The 16,382-nt window shown below is 50.7% G+C and overlaps 1 long non-coding RNA gene across 1 annotated transcript in view; it reads right to left on the bottom strand.

The window, feature by feature from the left end:
- LOC119519248 overlaps positions 1 to 16,382 on the bottom strand; it is a 43,257-nt gene that overhangs the window by 24,431 nt on the left and 2,444 nt on the right. Inside the window, exon 2 of the long non-coding RNA XR_005213994.1 lies at positions 1,551 to 1,618. This is a non-coding gene — a long non-coding RNA (uncharacterized LOC119519248). The remainder of the gene's footprint in view (positions 1 to 1,550; positions 1,619 to 16,382) is intronic.

The raw sequence follows: 16,382 nt of genomic DNA, 5'->3' as shown, positions 1-16,382 counted from the left end.
GCTCATCACAACTTCAAAATTACAATAATTAGAGCCACCACGAGACATTATTTAATGCACTAGTAAAGAGGCATTTGTTACTATACCTCAAATGTGGGTTTCTTTTACATTTTTAATATCACTTTTATTTAAAAGTAGAATCCTATGTCTTTCAAAAAGATTATTCTGGGGCGGTGTCTATCCATAGGCTTCCCAAGACTATTGTGGCCCATGGACCATGGGGTCTGTTTCCATGGAAGCAAAGAGGTGATGAATCTCTGCCTGGGTGATAGGAGAGAATGCAGCAGAAGGCTCAAGCCAGGATTCTAAGACTAAGAGAGTAGCAGACTCTAGAAAGCCTAATTCTGAACACCCAATCCTTGGTCTTACTATAGCCCTGCTGAAAAGGCTTTAGAAAAACACATGGCCTGTGCTCCCCAAAATGACATTGGGGTATGAGGGTGGGAGGTGAGCCTTATTTTATATGGCATTGAATCCAACAAAGAAAATTATTCCCCTTTCAATTTTTCTTCAGTCTCAGTTTAGTGCTTACATGTCTTGAATCCCTTTCGAACAGTTGCTGACCTCCATCCACATTATCAAAGAGAGAATGGACCTCAGGCTCCCAGCCATACAACTGCGCTTTGTTTTCATCGCTTAACATTTTACAGGTTCCTTTTATTTCTGGGAAGCAAGACAGGTGTTCCATTTACCGTAGCTGTAAAGTTTTCATTTTCAACAAAATAAGTGTTTTCAAAAAGTGTGTTGGTTATTGAAATTCATCTTAAGGAATTAATTATGAAGGTGATAGCAAGATATAGGATGGGAGCGTCATCTACATGGGACAGGAGACATGCAAATCCCTCCCATTTTACAAAGAAGGCAATCGAGGCCCTGACCTTTGCCCAGGGTGTGCTAATTCCCAGGCAAAGTGCTTGGCCCTTGCCCGCGGCTTCTCTAGCAACTGGCAGCCTGCAGTCTACCCCTTCTGCACCCTCCTAGACTTCTGTGAGATGCAGGGGAAAGAGTCAGGGACTCAAAGTTCCCAGCATGGGTGTCAAACATCCCTTTTGAGTGCCCTGGCTCCAGGGTCCCCAGTCTTGAAGGGCCCAGCTGAGTGGGGCTTTCATCAGCCTCTGAGAGGTGGCAACAAGTTTCAGGGCAGAATGCCTGCCCCCACTCCCCTCCCACCTCTGCAGACCAGGCAGCCAGACTGGGAGGACTGGAAGTGAGATTCCAGAGGCGTCTGGATAGTATCAGTCACTCAACTGCCTGGCCAGCGGGGTGGAGCGGGGCCAGTGGCAGGGGGCAGAAACCGGCCGGAGGGTGGGGGTCCCGACCCCGCACAGACTCCTGGGGCCAGGCCCAGCTCCTGGGGAGAGGGTCGGGTGGCAACGATGAACCCTCTTGCAGAGGAAACGGAGAGGGAAGTGTTGGGGGCGGAGGGGGAGGGAGGAAGCCGGTGCTTCTCTGGGCAGTCCTGGGGGGCGGCCAGGGGTTGGGCTGTGGGGGTGGGGTGAGCAAAGCGCTCACCCTCTGGTCCACTTGAAGATTCCTGCTTCAAAACTCACCCTGATGGCTTCCAGACAAGTCGGCACCAAGGGTCATTTCTGGAGGCTGTAAGTGTTGTCAATGGCATCTGTAGGGACAGGTGTAAATCTGTCCAAGCATTCCTCCTGGCTCACACCCCACCCAGCCCCCACCCGGCTTTCTGCACCTGAAGCAGGGCCCATTTATTACCACCAGCCCGCTCTGGAGGCCTAAACACACACCCATTCATGGAGCCGGACATGCTCACTGCGAACTCGCAGCCTGCCCTGTGGGTACCACATTTTTAGTGCTCTTGTAAAGCAAACTCTATCAGCTGTTTGTTAAAGCAAAGCAAACACAGGCTTTTGCAACCAAAAAAGAAAAGAAAAGGAAAAGGAAAAAGGAAAAAAAAAAGGAAAGAAAAGAAAACGAAAAGAGATCCTTTTATTTGCTACCATTAAAATGTCTCTTTTAAAATACCTTTCTCAGCAGCCTGGGAGGTGGCGGGGGCGGGGGCGGGGGTGGTGGTGTGGGGCGGAGGGAGGGTGACTGTGGACTGTTTGAACTAGCTGGAGCCATGAGTCCGGGAAGGGGGAGCTGCACCTTCACCAGGCCCCGCTCTGATCTCCAATCAACCTCCTCGTCTCTCCCGTCTCCCCACTCCCCAACCCCTCATTCTCCACAAGGAACGCCTAGGAAATTGTGCAACCCCTATCCATCTGGCCAAATGCATTCTGGGAATCCAGAGGACTCAGGGGCATCCTGTTTCTCTTGTCCCACCAGACCCTACCAGCTGGGCTTCCCTTGTGGATTTGAGTGGCTGGGCGCTGGGGAGAAGGGAGCCTTCTCTGGGAGGCCATTGGCAAAGCCAGAAATACACTGAGCTGCAAGTGCCTGGCCACACGCGCCCCCCTCTCCCCACCCCAAAGGCCTTGTCAGGGGGCCCCCCTGGAAACCCCTAATGAATGATAACTTATCTCCTAAGTTGCTGTATCTGATGCTTTATATGGTTTTGAAAACCATATTCCCTGAGGGCTGGAGGCTACTTCGGGAATTGGTTGGTTTGAGTAGCTCAATCATGATTTAATGGAGGCATTTATACTGTGCTAGATAATCTTATATGCATGTTAAGTAAAACATGAGGAGGCAGGCCCCTGGGGTGCAGCTGAGATGCTCCAGGTCTCCCTGGGTGCCCATTTCCTCATCTTTCTTTTGTCTCCTTCAAGCCATCCTCGTTCCACGGTCCTTTCTTATTTCCACTTTTTACCCTCTTCTCCAACTCCTCCTCCTCCTTCTTCTTTTTCTAGTTTCTTCTCTCTTTCTTTATCTCTTGCATCTGGCTGTCTACAACTCCCTGTCTCACTCTCTGCTTTTGCTTTGTTTTTGTCCTTTCACCCTCTACCCATACCCACCCCCTCTGCAATTTTCTCTCTCTCTCTGTCTCTCTAATTCATCCATTCTCCCCTCCAGGCCTCTCCCAGTCTCCCCAGATATATGTCTCTCTGCCCATCATTCAGGGTCTGTCTGTTTTTATCCCACTGCTTTCTCCTCCCTAAGTGTCATCTCCCTCCCTCCCTCCTTCTCTCTCTCCATCTTCCCCTGGGAATGGGCAGTCCTTGCTTCCCCCCTCCTGCCAAGGACTAGAGAGGGGGTATAGGGCTCCTGCTGCTGACTAGGAGTTGGGCAGCTGCCGCTTGCAGGCGGGAGTGGGGGTGTTGGCCACACAGAGCCAGACTGAGAGCCAGGAGGCTGTGGAGGCCACTGAGGCTGGGGTGCCAGATATCCCTTCCAGCCCCAGTCACGTGCAGCCTCCTCCTCTCGTGCAGGGCCCAGCACAGCTGAGGGCTCCACCCAGGGGAGAGTCCAAGCACCCAGCAAGATGCCCTCATTCTCCGCACCACTTTTTCTTTAGCAGAGCAGAGAAGATCTTTTCCTCAACCTCAGAGTGGGAGTGGTAGAAACACATTGGATTTGAAGTCAGGACCCCTGGGTTCTAAGCTCAGCTGGGACCCTAACTCCAATGCAGTGGGAAAAAGGAAGCACTTTGTCTCTAGGTTCCCTTGAAGCTTTGAGATCCTGGGATTGGGGATAGGGGCCCACAGGAGCCCTAGGGGCCCTTGAGTGGGAGACTTGCGGAAGAATTTTTCTGTAGGATCACTTCAGAAGAGGGCAGGTAATGCTGGAAGCAGAACTGGGCAAGAAAGTGATAATAGTAGAGAGAAGGCTTAATATTTGCCAGGTAGTTTTCTAAGAATATATATATTTACGTAATCCCATTTAAAAAAATGAAGAAACTGAGGCACGGAGAGGTTAACCTGCCCAAACAGCTAACGTTTCATGAGCACTTACTATGCACCAGGTGTGAGTGATGTGTGCACAGATGATCTCATTTACTTTTTGCAGCAGCCCTGTGTGGCAGGTCCTGTTAGCCCCCATTTTTTCAGAGGAAGCAACTGAGGCTTACAGGGATTAATGGACTCATCCAAGGCTCCGGGACTCTCTCCTAAAGTTCCAAATGCTCAGAGGGAGGTGTGCAAATATTTGGCTGGCTAACGCTCAGTTGGGATGTGCAAATGCACCAATTCCAACAGAAATTACAATGGAGGAGGCAACCACACAAGGACAGGGCCCTGGGCAACCCTATGAGTGTGCACCTCCTGACCTGGCACTGCCTACACATGCAGCCGGGCACACACACTGCCAGCTGAAGATGCACTAGGCTGTTTCATCTCCTCACCTGCAGATGGAAGTGGGTAAAAATATGTTGAGAAGGCTGAGCTGGGACGCACAGGGCTTTGGAAGGCAGGCAGTCTGGGTTCTAGTCTCGCCTCCACCCACTCCCACTCCACATATAACAACTACGGTGCCACCAGCAGTCAATCCATTCTCCACCCTCTCCTCTCCAACAGTTTTGTCCGAAAGGAGCCGGGAAACTGAGTCCCAAAGCAGTTGGCTCTAAGCGCGTGCAGGAGGTGCGCCAAGCCCTAGCGCGCGCTGGGCAGGGATGTGGCAAGCGGAAACCGCAGTCCCGGGCCTCCCGCGAGCGGCGGGAACCGAAGCCAAGCGCGGCGCAGGCACCTCCAGGCCTTGAGCGCAGCCAAAGTCGTTCAAGCCGGCAAGGAAAAGAAGGAAAAACGCGGTTCCGAGCAGCAGCTTAAAATGCATGCATTCTCGAATCATCAGCTGGAGTCTCTTCTTGGATAAGTCTTGCGGAGGGGCGGGCGGTAGGCAGGGCAGGGAGGACGTGGAATCGCTCGGGTTTGCTTCTACACCTCGGATCCTGGCAGTTGGAGGCCGATGGGAGTCTACTAAGCCTCCAGCCGCCAGGCGTGGGACAGCTACCCGGATAATTAGAAGAAAAGGGGAGTTGGTTCTGGCCTCAATTTACAAGTCTGGATTCCGTGTGCATTCAGGAAGAGAGAGACAGGAGGAGGCATGGGAGGGAAAGAGAACGTGACCCAAGCAGAGACAGAGATAGAAAGAGAGACGGATAGACAGAGAAAGATTCCGACCATTCTCGTCCTGCCCATAAGCACTTGGCTCCAGGCCAACCTGGGAGGACACCTGGTCCCTTGCGACCCTCGCGGAGCCAACGGTGAGCACCAAATGTACCGCTAGAAGGTGATACTTTAGCCTCGCCTCCCTTTGCAAGGAGATACTCCAACAATATCTTTCTACTTCCCTGATCTTCGAACTCCGTCCCTTTAGTGCCCGGGAGAGCAGCCAGCACGTGGCTTTGAAATAAGTGGCGATTTGTGTCTCTCTTCCCTTCAGGCTAATAGAGCTGCTTTTGGCAAAAACTCCAGGATCTGGGCTGACGCGCAGTGACTGCAGATGGTGCTTGAGGATGTATATAAGGCTAAGACATGCACACAGAAGTGGCCCAATAATTGCTCATGTGGTAAAGGTTTGTTACTTCTAATCTAAGTCCCTATGGCGTGAGGACACAGGTCACCGGTTCCCATGCGCTTTCACAGCCCTTCATGAACTCATAGGGTTCCTCTAACTGCTGTCAGGATCTCGCGACCAAGGTGACCAGAAGGTCTCCAGGCTCAAAGCCAAGTTTCCACCCTGTCTTCCCAAGTCAGGGACTCCCGACATCCCCAGCGCCGTCTCCAAACCACCCCCCCCCCCAGATCCTTCCATGCTGTAGCCAGAGGTGTAGGGAGAGCGGCGTTCTCAGCGGAGGATTTGGAGACGGTCGCGACCGGGGGTGGGGAAATGGGGCGCGGGCAGGTAGGAAGCCGGGCCAAAGTTCAAAGAGCACGACAGAACTGGGGAGGGGCGGAGGGAGGGAGGTCGAGACAGAAAGAGGGAAGGGAGAAGCGAATGGAGAGAGACAGACAAAGGGAAAGAGATGACGAAAGCTAGAGCCGGCGGAAGCGCGCGGACAGGCTCGTGGCGCAGGACGCGGAGCGCAGGACGCCGGGCACTGCACTGCCCGGGCGCGCAGGCTGCTTTTCCCGCCGCGTCCCCCCAATCCTACCAGGAGCGCCTCACTGACCAATTTGGCTTGCACAAAACCCGCGCCCCAGGGGCCATTGCCAGGCCGCTGGAGCTTGATTCATTTCTTGACTAATTAACTGGAAGCCACGTCGCCCCTTCTTTCAGGGCCCAATTAATCCGCTGGGGAAGGCGAGGTGGGGGTGGGGGGCGGCCGAGAGGCCAAGGCGCCCGCCTGGAGCCCCTTCGTAAAGGGCTGTCTGGACCATATTGATTCTACACACACACACACACACACACACACACTTCTCCTTCCTTCCTTTGTGGAAAAAAAAAAAATCTTGAAAATTTTGGATTTCCAGAGTTTAATAAGGTTTTGTCAGACTCCCTCCGACACCCACCCACCCCCGCCCCAATTGTACTTGGCTGGGGAAGGGATCCAAGGACAAAAGCAGTTTCCAGACATGCCTAGGAAAGGTTGAATGGAATCGCTCCCACTAAAGGGTAAAGAAATGAAGGAGATCGCTTCTGTACGCCCACTGTGTGTGCCTGGCACCTAGTGCCTTGTCTTTAAAAGCCAGACTCTGAGTTATACAAGCCCGAGGCTGAATCCCTGCTCCATTCATAACTAACTAGCTGTGCGATCTGGGGCCCCTCTTTGTACCTCTTAGTGTGATTCAGTTTCCTCAACCGGAAAGTGGAGATCACTGAGAAGGAGCCCGCCTCTTTGGATTGCTGTATTTAACGAGCTGATGTATGGAAAGGTCTTTGGACATTATCATCCTTGTGATTATTTCACAATGTTCTCTAATAATTCTCATTTAATAACAAACCCATTTCGTAGATGAGAAGCCCAAGTCTAAAGAGAATGGACCGGCCTGCACAACGCTGGGCTGTCAGATTACAAAGCCCGCTGGGTTGGTCAAGAACGAAATCTATTAGCGAGCCTGGAAGATTCCATCAGTCCTTGGTAAGGAGAGCGCTCCGCGGTTAGGGTGGGGGTGGGGTCGCTCTCCAGGCCTTGTGTACACAAAAGCTCAGCCCACCCACCCCATCCTCCCTCACCCCATCCTCCATTTAGTTCGGTTACGAACGCGAGGAGCTAAAAACCCTAAAGTCCCAGACCTGTTGGGTGGAACCCAGGGCACGCAGCCGAGTGGGTGATTTCTCACTTTGGGGAGCCCTTGGCGAGGTCCGCATCGATTACATTGACCTCACGGTGAGCCGGCTTGTCTCCTTCATCGATCATCTGCGCAAAGTCGAGGACAAAAATATAGACGGAATCACAGCCGTCTTTGCAAAGCTAATGGGAAGTGGCCCAGCCGCTGCGGGAGGACATGCCGGTGACCCCAGCCCAGGATTTAGAAGAAAGCGATTCCCACTCCCATGCAGCGTGTTGGGAAAACGAGCTTATCATTCCACTCCCCCTTATTCGATCATTGATTCATTTGTAGGTTGTGTTCTATTTTTTTTAAACAAAAAGCAAACAAGAATTAGTTTATTCAGTCAATCAACAAACATTCGATGAACCCATGTATGTGCCAGACACTGTGCTAGGCATTGGGGTACTAATGGAGGGAGGGGTCTGAACCAGAACGTAAATCCCTGGCGGGAGGAGTGATTTTAGAGGCCTCTTTGCTGTCGGTTCTTAGCAATGCGACTTGGGCGAGTTTCCCCACCTATGTGCCCCGCAGTTTCCACATCTCTGAAGAGCGGCCGTGCTGCCCACTTCTCAGCAAGGTGAGATACGCTGAAAGGAAGAAATGGATGAGAGAGGCTAGACGTTAGATCCTCGATCACCGCCCCAAGCTCGGAGCTGGGGCTAGCAGACCTGGTGGCGTCTTGAGCGCAAGAATCGGCTCTCGCCTATGTCCCGCGCCGGCGATGATCTTGCGCGGGTCAGTAGCGCCATCGGGGTTTCCAGGGCGGAGAGTGGTTAGTTGCCCCTTCCCAGGAGGGAAAACCAGTCCAACCTGAACTCTCTCAGGCGCACTGGCAAGCTGGGGATGGGTTGAGTACGGTCTTCTAGTACTGAGAACTTGACTTTAAGCCCTCCCCACCTCATCCTTCTTGGGCCTCGATTTTCCTCATCTTTAAAATGGGAATAATTCATACCAATTCAGAGTGCAAATTAGAAATCATATTTTTTACCGCAGGGAACAAAACTCAGGACAGTAAACACGAAACTGGCAGAGATACTCTCCTGTTGGTCCTGGAGACTCCAGCGCTTAGCACACTATCTGGCACATAGAAATCTCTCCATAAATATTTGTGGAATGACCTAATGGATTTTTCTATCCATTATACCGAACTTCTCTTCCCATTACCATTTTAGAACAGGTCTACTTTTCACTGTCTCATTTTACAGATCAGAATCCGTTTGGGGGAGTAGCAATGTTTGACACTTTCTTTAAAAAAAAAAACGTACTTTGGAAACGGTCGTTTGTTTTTCAAACATAGGGAGAATATTCCTTTTAGTCTCCTCTCCCTTTCTTCTTTGACTTTCATTCCTATATTGAACCATTATTTTTTGAGCACCTACCAATTACCAAGTGCTGTGGTGGAGTTGGGGATAGAATAAGTTCCATCCTTCTCAGAGCTTACAAAATAGAGGGAAACCAAATAGTACACACACACACACACACACACACACAAACACACACCAGGTAGCCTGTTGACTTCGTTTGGTTATGGTTGTCTCCCCCCCCCCAGCTTTTTAAGTAGCTTTTGACAAGACCACAAAGTCTAGTATACTTGATACATAGCAAGCACTCAGTAAGTGTTGGATGAATTCATTCGTCCGATATTGTAGTACACAGCTCCTCCTCTGGCTGCGAAACAGCCTGAGATCCGAAATGCCTTGGCAGAGACCCTTTCCGATGGCTGCCCGAGTTGGTCTAGCAATTCGCAGTGCCCAGTCCCTAAAGGATCCTAGATGTCCACGGGATTGGCGTGTACACCAGCCCTGGTGTTCCCAATTCCAGGTACAATTCAAACTGGTCCCTGGATGAAGCCAGCCACTCAGATTTCCACCCGGTGGTCCGCTAGGGCGGCACCGAATCAGCCTTTGCAAATAAGGGTGCGAGATTCCGCAAACCGCATACCTTTGCGCATCTGCGCGCCTCTCTGGCGGTGCTGCTCCCCCCCCCGCCACACACACACACACACACACACACACACACACACCCACCCACCCACCCATCTCCGGTAAACAGTAGCTGATATAGACGGCACCCGAAGAAATGAGGCATCAGCGCCAGAGAATTCTTCCCCCGCATCCGGGTTCTTGCTCAGCTTTTCTTGGGCCAACTCTGGAAGAACCCCAACCCGTGTGACCCCTCTTTCCCTCTCCAGCCCCAGCCTCCAGGAAGAGCTTCCACCTCCTGGTGCATCTGGAACAGCCCCTGCGAGGGTTCAAAACTGAGGCCTCGCCCTAACCCCGCGTGTCCGCAGCGATTCGCTCAGGCCCGGAGAAGTGCGCGTAAGAAGACCGTCCGCTCTCCGCGTCTCTCCCGAGCGCCATCCAGCGGCGAGACGACGAGGGCACTTTCCCCAGAGTTTCTCGCAGAGCCTTTCCAGAAGCAAGGCGCACAGGTTTGTTTCCAAGCAGGAAGCAGTCCCTTCCCCCACTTCATCCCCCGAAATTAGGGCACCTCGGTCTCCTACCCTTTCCACATACTCCTCAGACGGCTTAAAACTGATTCGGGTTCACAGAATGTTCAATCCACTCCCCCCACCCCTTATTTATGCACAACATGTGCACTGGACGGAATAAAACAAGGAGGAGAAAAACGACAAGAAAAGAACAAACGAGTTTTTAAGCCACCGCTGTCTGGACACTTTGCAGTGGCGGCCGCGGGGTTTCATCCCGAACGGTGTGTAAGTCCTGCCTTCCTACGACCTTATCCTGGTCGGAGTCAGGTGCCTCAACTCCCTACTCTTGCACGCAATCCAGGAAGGCTGGAAAGCTTCCTTTAGGGGTGTCCGTGGGTATCGATCCTCCTGGTGATGGGTTTCTTTAGCACGCACTGAATCCTAAACGCAGAGGGAGAAAACTGCCACTCTTCATACACCGGGAATGTTATCGCTAATTTTTTGGAAAAGTGCCTGTGTACACACATATTACATATATTATTGAGCGGGTTACTGCGAGACTAAAAACACCGAACAGTTTGGGGGGGGGCATATTCTCCAATTCCCTGGTAATTTGTAACAGACAGACTTTATTGCTTGGAGAAAAAAGGAGTAACTGTGTAGCTGCAAAACAAATTTCACTGTCTATATTGATCAAATGGGAGTCTGCCCATGGGGTGTGATTGCATTGCGTTTTTTAATCTGAGATTTAATTTCATATTTTGGGCTACTTGGAATATCTAAATGTACACACTTGTGCCCACATAAAACATATTAGACATATACATGCAAATTCTCTTGAATTTAAATAATGCAATTGAATATAGCAAGCTCTCCAAAAGTTAGGAAGATCTAAACTGAAGTTCTAGAAAGGGTCGTGGCTCTTCTCTCCCCAGAAAACCAGGCCCACCTTTCCTCTGGATTCAGTCTAGGGCAATCTCCTGTTATCCCAACTAAAGGGAATTTCCTTTGCCCCTTATCCTTCCCCCACCCATCTCTACAACTTACAATAATTCAATTCCAATATCTCTGTTATTTAGATATCTGTCCCATTCCCTAAAAAAAATCATAAGCCACAGTCAAAAGGCCTTTCATCGACTCCAACAATTCTTGAATTCTAGACGGAGAAATGAATTGGAGACGCCTGCCACAGTTATACATGCATTAATACATGAATGTAAAAGTGAACGCAACATCATATTTTAACTTGTCTAATAGAAACCTCCTAACTCTGCTGAACCCTCCTTCCTCCTCCCCCCTTTTCTCAGAAAGACTGTAGTCATAGGAAAGGGGGTGGGGGTGGCGAAATGAAGTTGCTTGGATGGAAAAAAAAAAAAAAAGCGGTGCATTATTTACACCTGCAAACTTCGGATGGCTGTATTCAGCCCCAATTGGCTTAATTGTAAATCTTTTCCGCATGGCCCCAACTCCTGAACTGAGCGTCTGGGTTTAATAATGTGCCGGCACCCCAGCAGGGCCAGGCTGAAAAGACAGTATCCCTCCACCCTGCCCCCACCCAACTCAGAAGTAATTAGAGCAGCCCCCACCCCCACCCCAAGCCATGCTTGAGGTACCAGAATACCAGACTCAAACATGTGGGGAACTAATATTTTACCGTCTGAAGACAAGAGGAGCCATTTCAAAAGCAAATACACTCTCTAAGTCAGAAGTGAGAGTCAGCGTCCCCCTTCCTGTCCCCCGACCCCCTGCACGTTTGGCTTGTGGCATGGGGGGGGGAGGAAAAAGGGGCGTCTAAACTCCTTCAAATGGCAGCATAGGACTGACTTGTTTAAGAACAGGCTGCTAAGAAAACATGTAAAAACACACCTCAGCGAGAACAGGGAGGGTGGGGGTGGGAGAAGAGAAACTTCCCTCCATCCCGCCCTCCCTGCTGCGCCTAGGAAGATTCCCTCTCCGGCTCAGCTTGCTTCTCTGCACCTCTAATTTTCTCCCGGGGTGGGGGGGAGCATCTCCTTGCAATTGCTTTCCCATCACCTTGGGAGTCAAAGAAGTGCTATATTACTTTCATTTTTGGTAATTTCTGCCTCGCCCCCCCCCCCACCAGCTAAGGTCTTCACCATGCAATCACAATTTGTCTACTGCAAGCGTAGAGGCTGTGTTTGTGTCGGAGGCGGTTGTACGAATCTAGGCTGCAAAAAGCTACACGTTGGACCTACTGGGGGGTAGCTGAGAGGCTCCAAACTGAATTCCTGCTCTGAAGAAGCCACTTGCAATTTCGGGTTTAGTTCTCAGGGAGAAAAGACATTCGCTCAGCGGACTGGGTCGGCCGCGCTTTCTTCGTTCCCACCCGGGAAGCCCGCCTGGCCCCGCCCCGGTAGCTGGAGAGGGAAGGCAGGTAACTAGCGCGGGGAGTCAGTGCACGCAGCTTGCCGGCTCGCTGGCCTTTCGGGATCGTATCGCGACCCAGCGCTGGGCAAGGCCAGCGGGTCCGAGGCTCGTTTCCTCCTGCCAAGGGCTGCTGCGCCGTTTGGGGCAATCTCGGAGCACCTCGCCCCGGCGAGCGAGTGTAATCCGAAGCAGTAAGTGCCCTTCTCCAGTTCGGCGCTCGGCGAGGCCTGGACCCGCACCAAGACACGTCCAGCTTCCGTATTTGGAACCGGGGTAAAGGGGAGGGAAGGTAGGTGAAGTCCCCGGAGGCGGCACCCCTGGCGAGTGGGCCTTACGCGGTGCCCTGGGCTGTCGCTCGCTCCCACTCTGTCCTGGAGCCCGAAGTTTTCCTTTCCCAAGGGAGAGGCGGAAAGGACTCAGAGGGAAGGTGAGGGCAGGTTCCTAGATCTGGGAAGGCCGCTGGAAGGACTTGTAATATTTGGCTTGGAGATGAAATGAGTTTGGGGCCTGGGCGCCGGCAAAAGCAACTCTTTAGGAAAAACACTCACAACTCCAAACATTCTCTTTTTATGTATGTGCATGTGCCTCCCCTTCTCTCCTCCCTCTAAAGGATAAATAAAAACCAAAAAAAAAGGAAGAAAAGAAAAACTTCTCTAGCCCTCCTGTGTTCAAAACCCAAGCTGGGAATGTTTAAGGGCTTTTGGGATCTTAGAGGCCAAAACCTCCACCCAAGCCCCTGGCTCAGATTCAGAGAGAGAAAACGGAGATTTCAGTCTTGACCCCCCCTCCCCGCCCCCAATGTACTGAGTATTCTACAAGATTTAGGACATTTACAAATATATAGGATTTGTTGTGCGTTATTTGGAGGCAGGGATGATCCAGTTGGGAAGGGTTCACTTCCCGAGTTAAAATAGAGCTGCATTCATTATTGAGGCTTCTAGGGTCTTTTACTGACATTGGGGGCGGGGGGTGGGGGGTAATCCAGATTGTCAGTCAATTAAGATTGACATTGACTTGACTCAGAGGTGCAGTTACTCCTCTGCCCAGTTATCTGGGTGGCTCTGGTACGGGGTCAGTGATCACAGAAGGCCGAGAGGGTGGAAGAGCTGGTGCTTGGTTCCAAATGTGCTAGAAGCCAGTTTGGCTAGAGAGTGCCTGGCTGCAGGGCAGTGGCTGAGTGGCAGGCCAGGCCTGAGTCAGGATCCTAAATCCGGGACCTGTATCCGGCCCTTGGCAGCAAGTTTCCCTTTCCCCATACCTGCCAGGCAGTCTCATAGAAACAGGGGAAATTGCACCCTCACCCCCACCACCCAGTGTCCTAGAATCACAAAAGCAGAGCTGCAGGAACAGTTATATTTTCCAGTGGGGTGTGCAAAGGAGAATGGGTTTTTATAAGTTTCCAGTGTGACAGTAAAACCTGGAACCCTTCACATACTCCCTGTGCCCAGACAGAGAAGGCAAATCCCTCCTCATAGCCTTGGTGATCCCAGGGACACCTACATCTCTTGGGGGGCTTCCCTGGGTATCAGAGGATACCTTCCTTCTCTTAACTGGATTTGGGAGGCATGAAAAAATTACCTTTGGGAACACAGGCAGGCTGGATGACTGCAAGAAACAGAGGATACAAAGAGAAAATGGAAGCAAGAAAGGGGGCAAAGATGGGCACAACCTCTGTGCCCATTGCTCCATTTCATTTATCTCCTGCATTCACTCTCCACTCTCACTCACTTTAATTGAAACCCAGTAAGGGAAATAGTAATAGATATTGGGCTCAAATTGAGAAAACGTGTCTGTGGCTAGGAGAGGACAGTTAGTTCAGCAGATTTGAAGGAGCTGATCTTTCTTTGGCCTGTCCAACCTTCCTGACAGTAGCAGCCACTTAATTTGCCATGCCCTCTTATTTATGGAGCTCTCTGTCCCATCTGCCCCACCTCCTCCCACAGGGTGAGACCCTACTGCCCCCACACCCCTGGCATATAATGCCACCACCAATAATAATGGAAAGAATAAAATAGCAGGAAACCATGGTTGTAAGGTCTCCTGTCCAATTGTCACCCTCAATTTGCCGATGGGGATTGGAGAGTGTATAGTTATATGTTCCCTCCATCCTTTTTAAGTATTCTGTCCTCCCTATCCCCAAAACCCCACAAGCCAAATTCCTGGCACAAATCACTGAGGGGTTATTTATACCCTTACCTGTCCTGACTGAAAATCAGGAAAGAGGATGTTGAAGAAAGAAAGGTGTTGATTGGGTGGTCAAAAATGCCTAGCGTGAAAGTCAGCACTGGCCTGTATCTTGGTGATTCTAGGTCAGATAAGAAGAGAGGAAAAATTCCCAACCTCTTCCTTTTGAATTCATTTCTGCTGGATTAGGGAGTGTCCATTGCATTACCTTTTCTTTTTCTTTCTTTCTTTCTTTCTTTCTTTTTTTTAAGTAATTGGGTAAAACACACACACAAAGAGAGCATTGAAGATGTGGATTGGCTTGAAATTAGGAAACCACAATTAGTTCCTTTTCCTGAGAGAGAGGGAAAAAACTTTAGCAGATGTATAAAGGGCACCTTCCCAGACACACACACTTCCTTCATTCTTCTCTCCCTGCGTTTCCCTTCCAACTTATCTAAATCACTGACTATGTACAAATTTGCCATTGTGCAGGGCAGTCAGCTTTGATGAAAACTGGGTGCTAATAAGAATAATGCAGAGGGTGAAATCTTTTCATGTCGCCTCTGCCAAAAACATATTTACATTAAAAGGAGGTATGCTGAGCATGGATTAAGTGCATAACCAATGATGCTCTAGGAACAGCATAAACCAACTGGCGCCAAAGTGAGCCTCTGTACAAAAACTACTGCTCCCCCAAGCCAAGACAACTTTGGCAATCCTCTCTCTCTCTCTCATGCTTCAGACTCTTGCACTGGGTTGCCCTGATCAATAATTTAGAGGGCTGTCAGAGGACAGGGAAATGTGTGATACAGGAAAACCCAATGCTGCTGGGGCAAGACAGAAGCTAGGAGCTCAGGTTTTGGGGTCTGACGTGCAGCCCCTGACCCTGGGCTCCTGCCCTGGAATGGTGAGAGAGATCAGAGTGTGGGGAGCAGGGATGGGGGACCAACTCTGGGGATAAGTATGTCTTTGAGGATGTCTAGAGGAGAAGGTGAAACTTCAAGCCTCGACAAATGGGTCCCACCCTTTTGTATCTCTCAGACATTTGATCTGCCTGGCCAAGGAAGTGAGGGAAGGTATTTGCTTGAACCCCACAGAGAGGGGTCGCCAGCCTGTCATGGTTACTGGAAAAGGTGAGAGAGGGAGAGAGGAGGAAATGGAGTCACACCAGGTCAGAAAGACAGGAGAGGACTCAGAGAAGATCAAGAAAGATAGAGAAAATCAGGAGAAAGAATGGAGTAAATAAAGCCAAAAAGGAGAACAAGTGAAATTAAAAGCTGGGAGGTAGAGACAGCCATGGAGGAGAAATAGAAACTAAGAAAAGGAGAGGTGCAAGGGAGAGCAGAGAACGGAGAAGGAAACAGTTAGAAAGACACAGACCTACATCCACGGGCTCCTGAGAGGAGATAAAAAGAAGCCAGGGAGGCAGTGAGAAAAGAAAGAGAAAAAGAAACAAAAGGTGGGTGTCATGCCCGATCCAACCAAGAGGACCTGTGCCTGCCCCTGGAAACCAACACTGTCTCAAAGAGCTACAGATCAGCACCTTCTCACCTAGGAGGAACTCAGCTCTTAAAGCAAGTTTTCTTCTTCTTCTCTTTCTTTTCTCTTGGAGGGGTGGGAGGGAGGACAGTGAGAGTCTCCAGGAGAAAAAGTAAGTCTCCCGGGTCAGCGCAGAGGTTCTCCACTGAGTTCAGAACTGCATATGGGAGACAGGGTTTGGCTAGTCCATGAGTGCTATGGGGTGGGGGGGTGTGGGAGGAACTTAGAAAAGCAAGTCAGGCACTCCAGAGGGAGCTGCCTCCTTCCCATCTGCGTAAAGAGAGTCAAGCCCCCAGTTGGGAAAATCGAGTCAAACGAGGATGAGAGACCGAAGGTGGGCTCCTAGTTTCAAAACTCATCCATATCGGAGAGCTGGCCAATCTCAAAGAGTCGCTCTCGGAGGATCTCACATGCCCGGGGATTTCTTAACTGAAATGAGAGCCATTTCTTAACTGCCAGACTGCCAGAAAGCTCCTCCCCAGGAAAAGTTTGTATATTGACAGACCCCTGTAGGAAATTTCTCAAGTAGGCCCCAGACCCCAGAAGAAACACGGATGCCCTTGTGTCAACTGAGTTCCCAAATTAGCGACACCTCGGACTGAAAAAAAGCTCGGCGGCAAACGGGGGTGAAAGTTTAAGGGGGAATAAGCGTGTAATAGCCCCTTCTCCAGACCTCACACATGCTGAAGAGAATATTTACAGCAAACTTGCCAAAGTAAACGACTCCGCCTACCCACCATCCC

This window comes from Choloepus didactylus, chromosome 23 (assembly GCF_015220235.1).
Source record: "Choloepus didactylus isolate mChoDid1 chromosome 23, mChoDid1.pri, whole genome shotgun sequence".
NCBI lineage: Eukaryota > Metazoa > Chordata > Mammalia > Pilosa > Megalonychidae > Choloepus > Choloepus didactylus.
The sequence above is the reverse complement of the archived record's forward strand: the minus strand, read 5'-3'. Positions and strand labels throughout refer to the sequence as shown.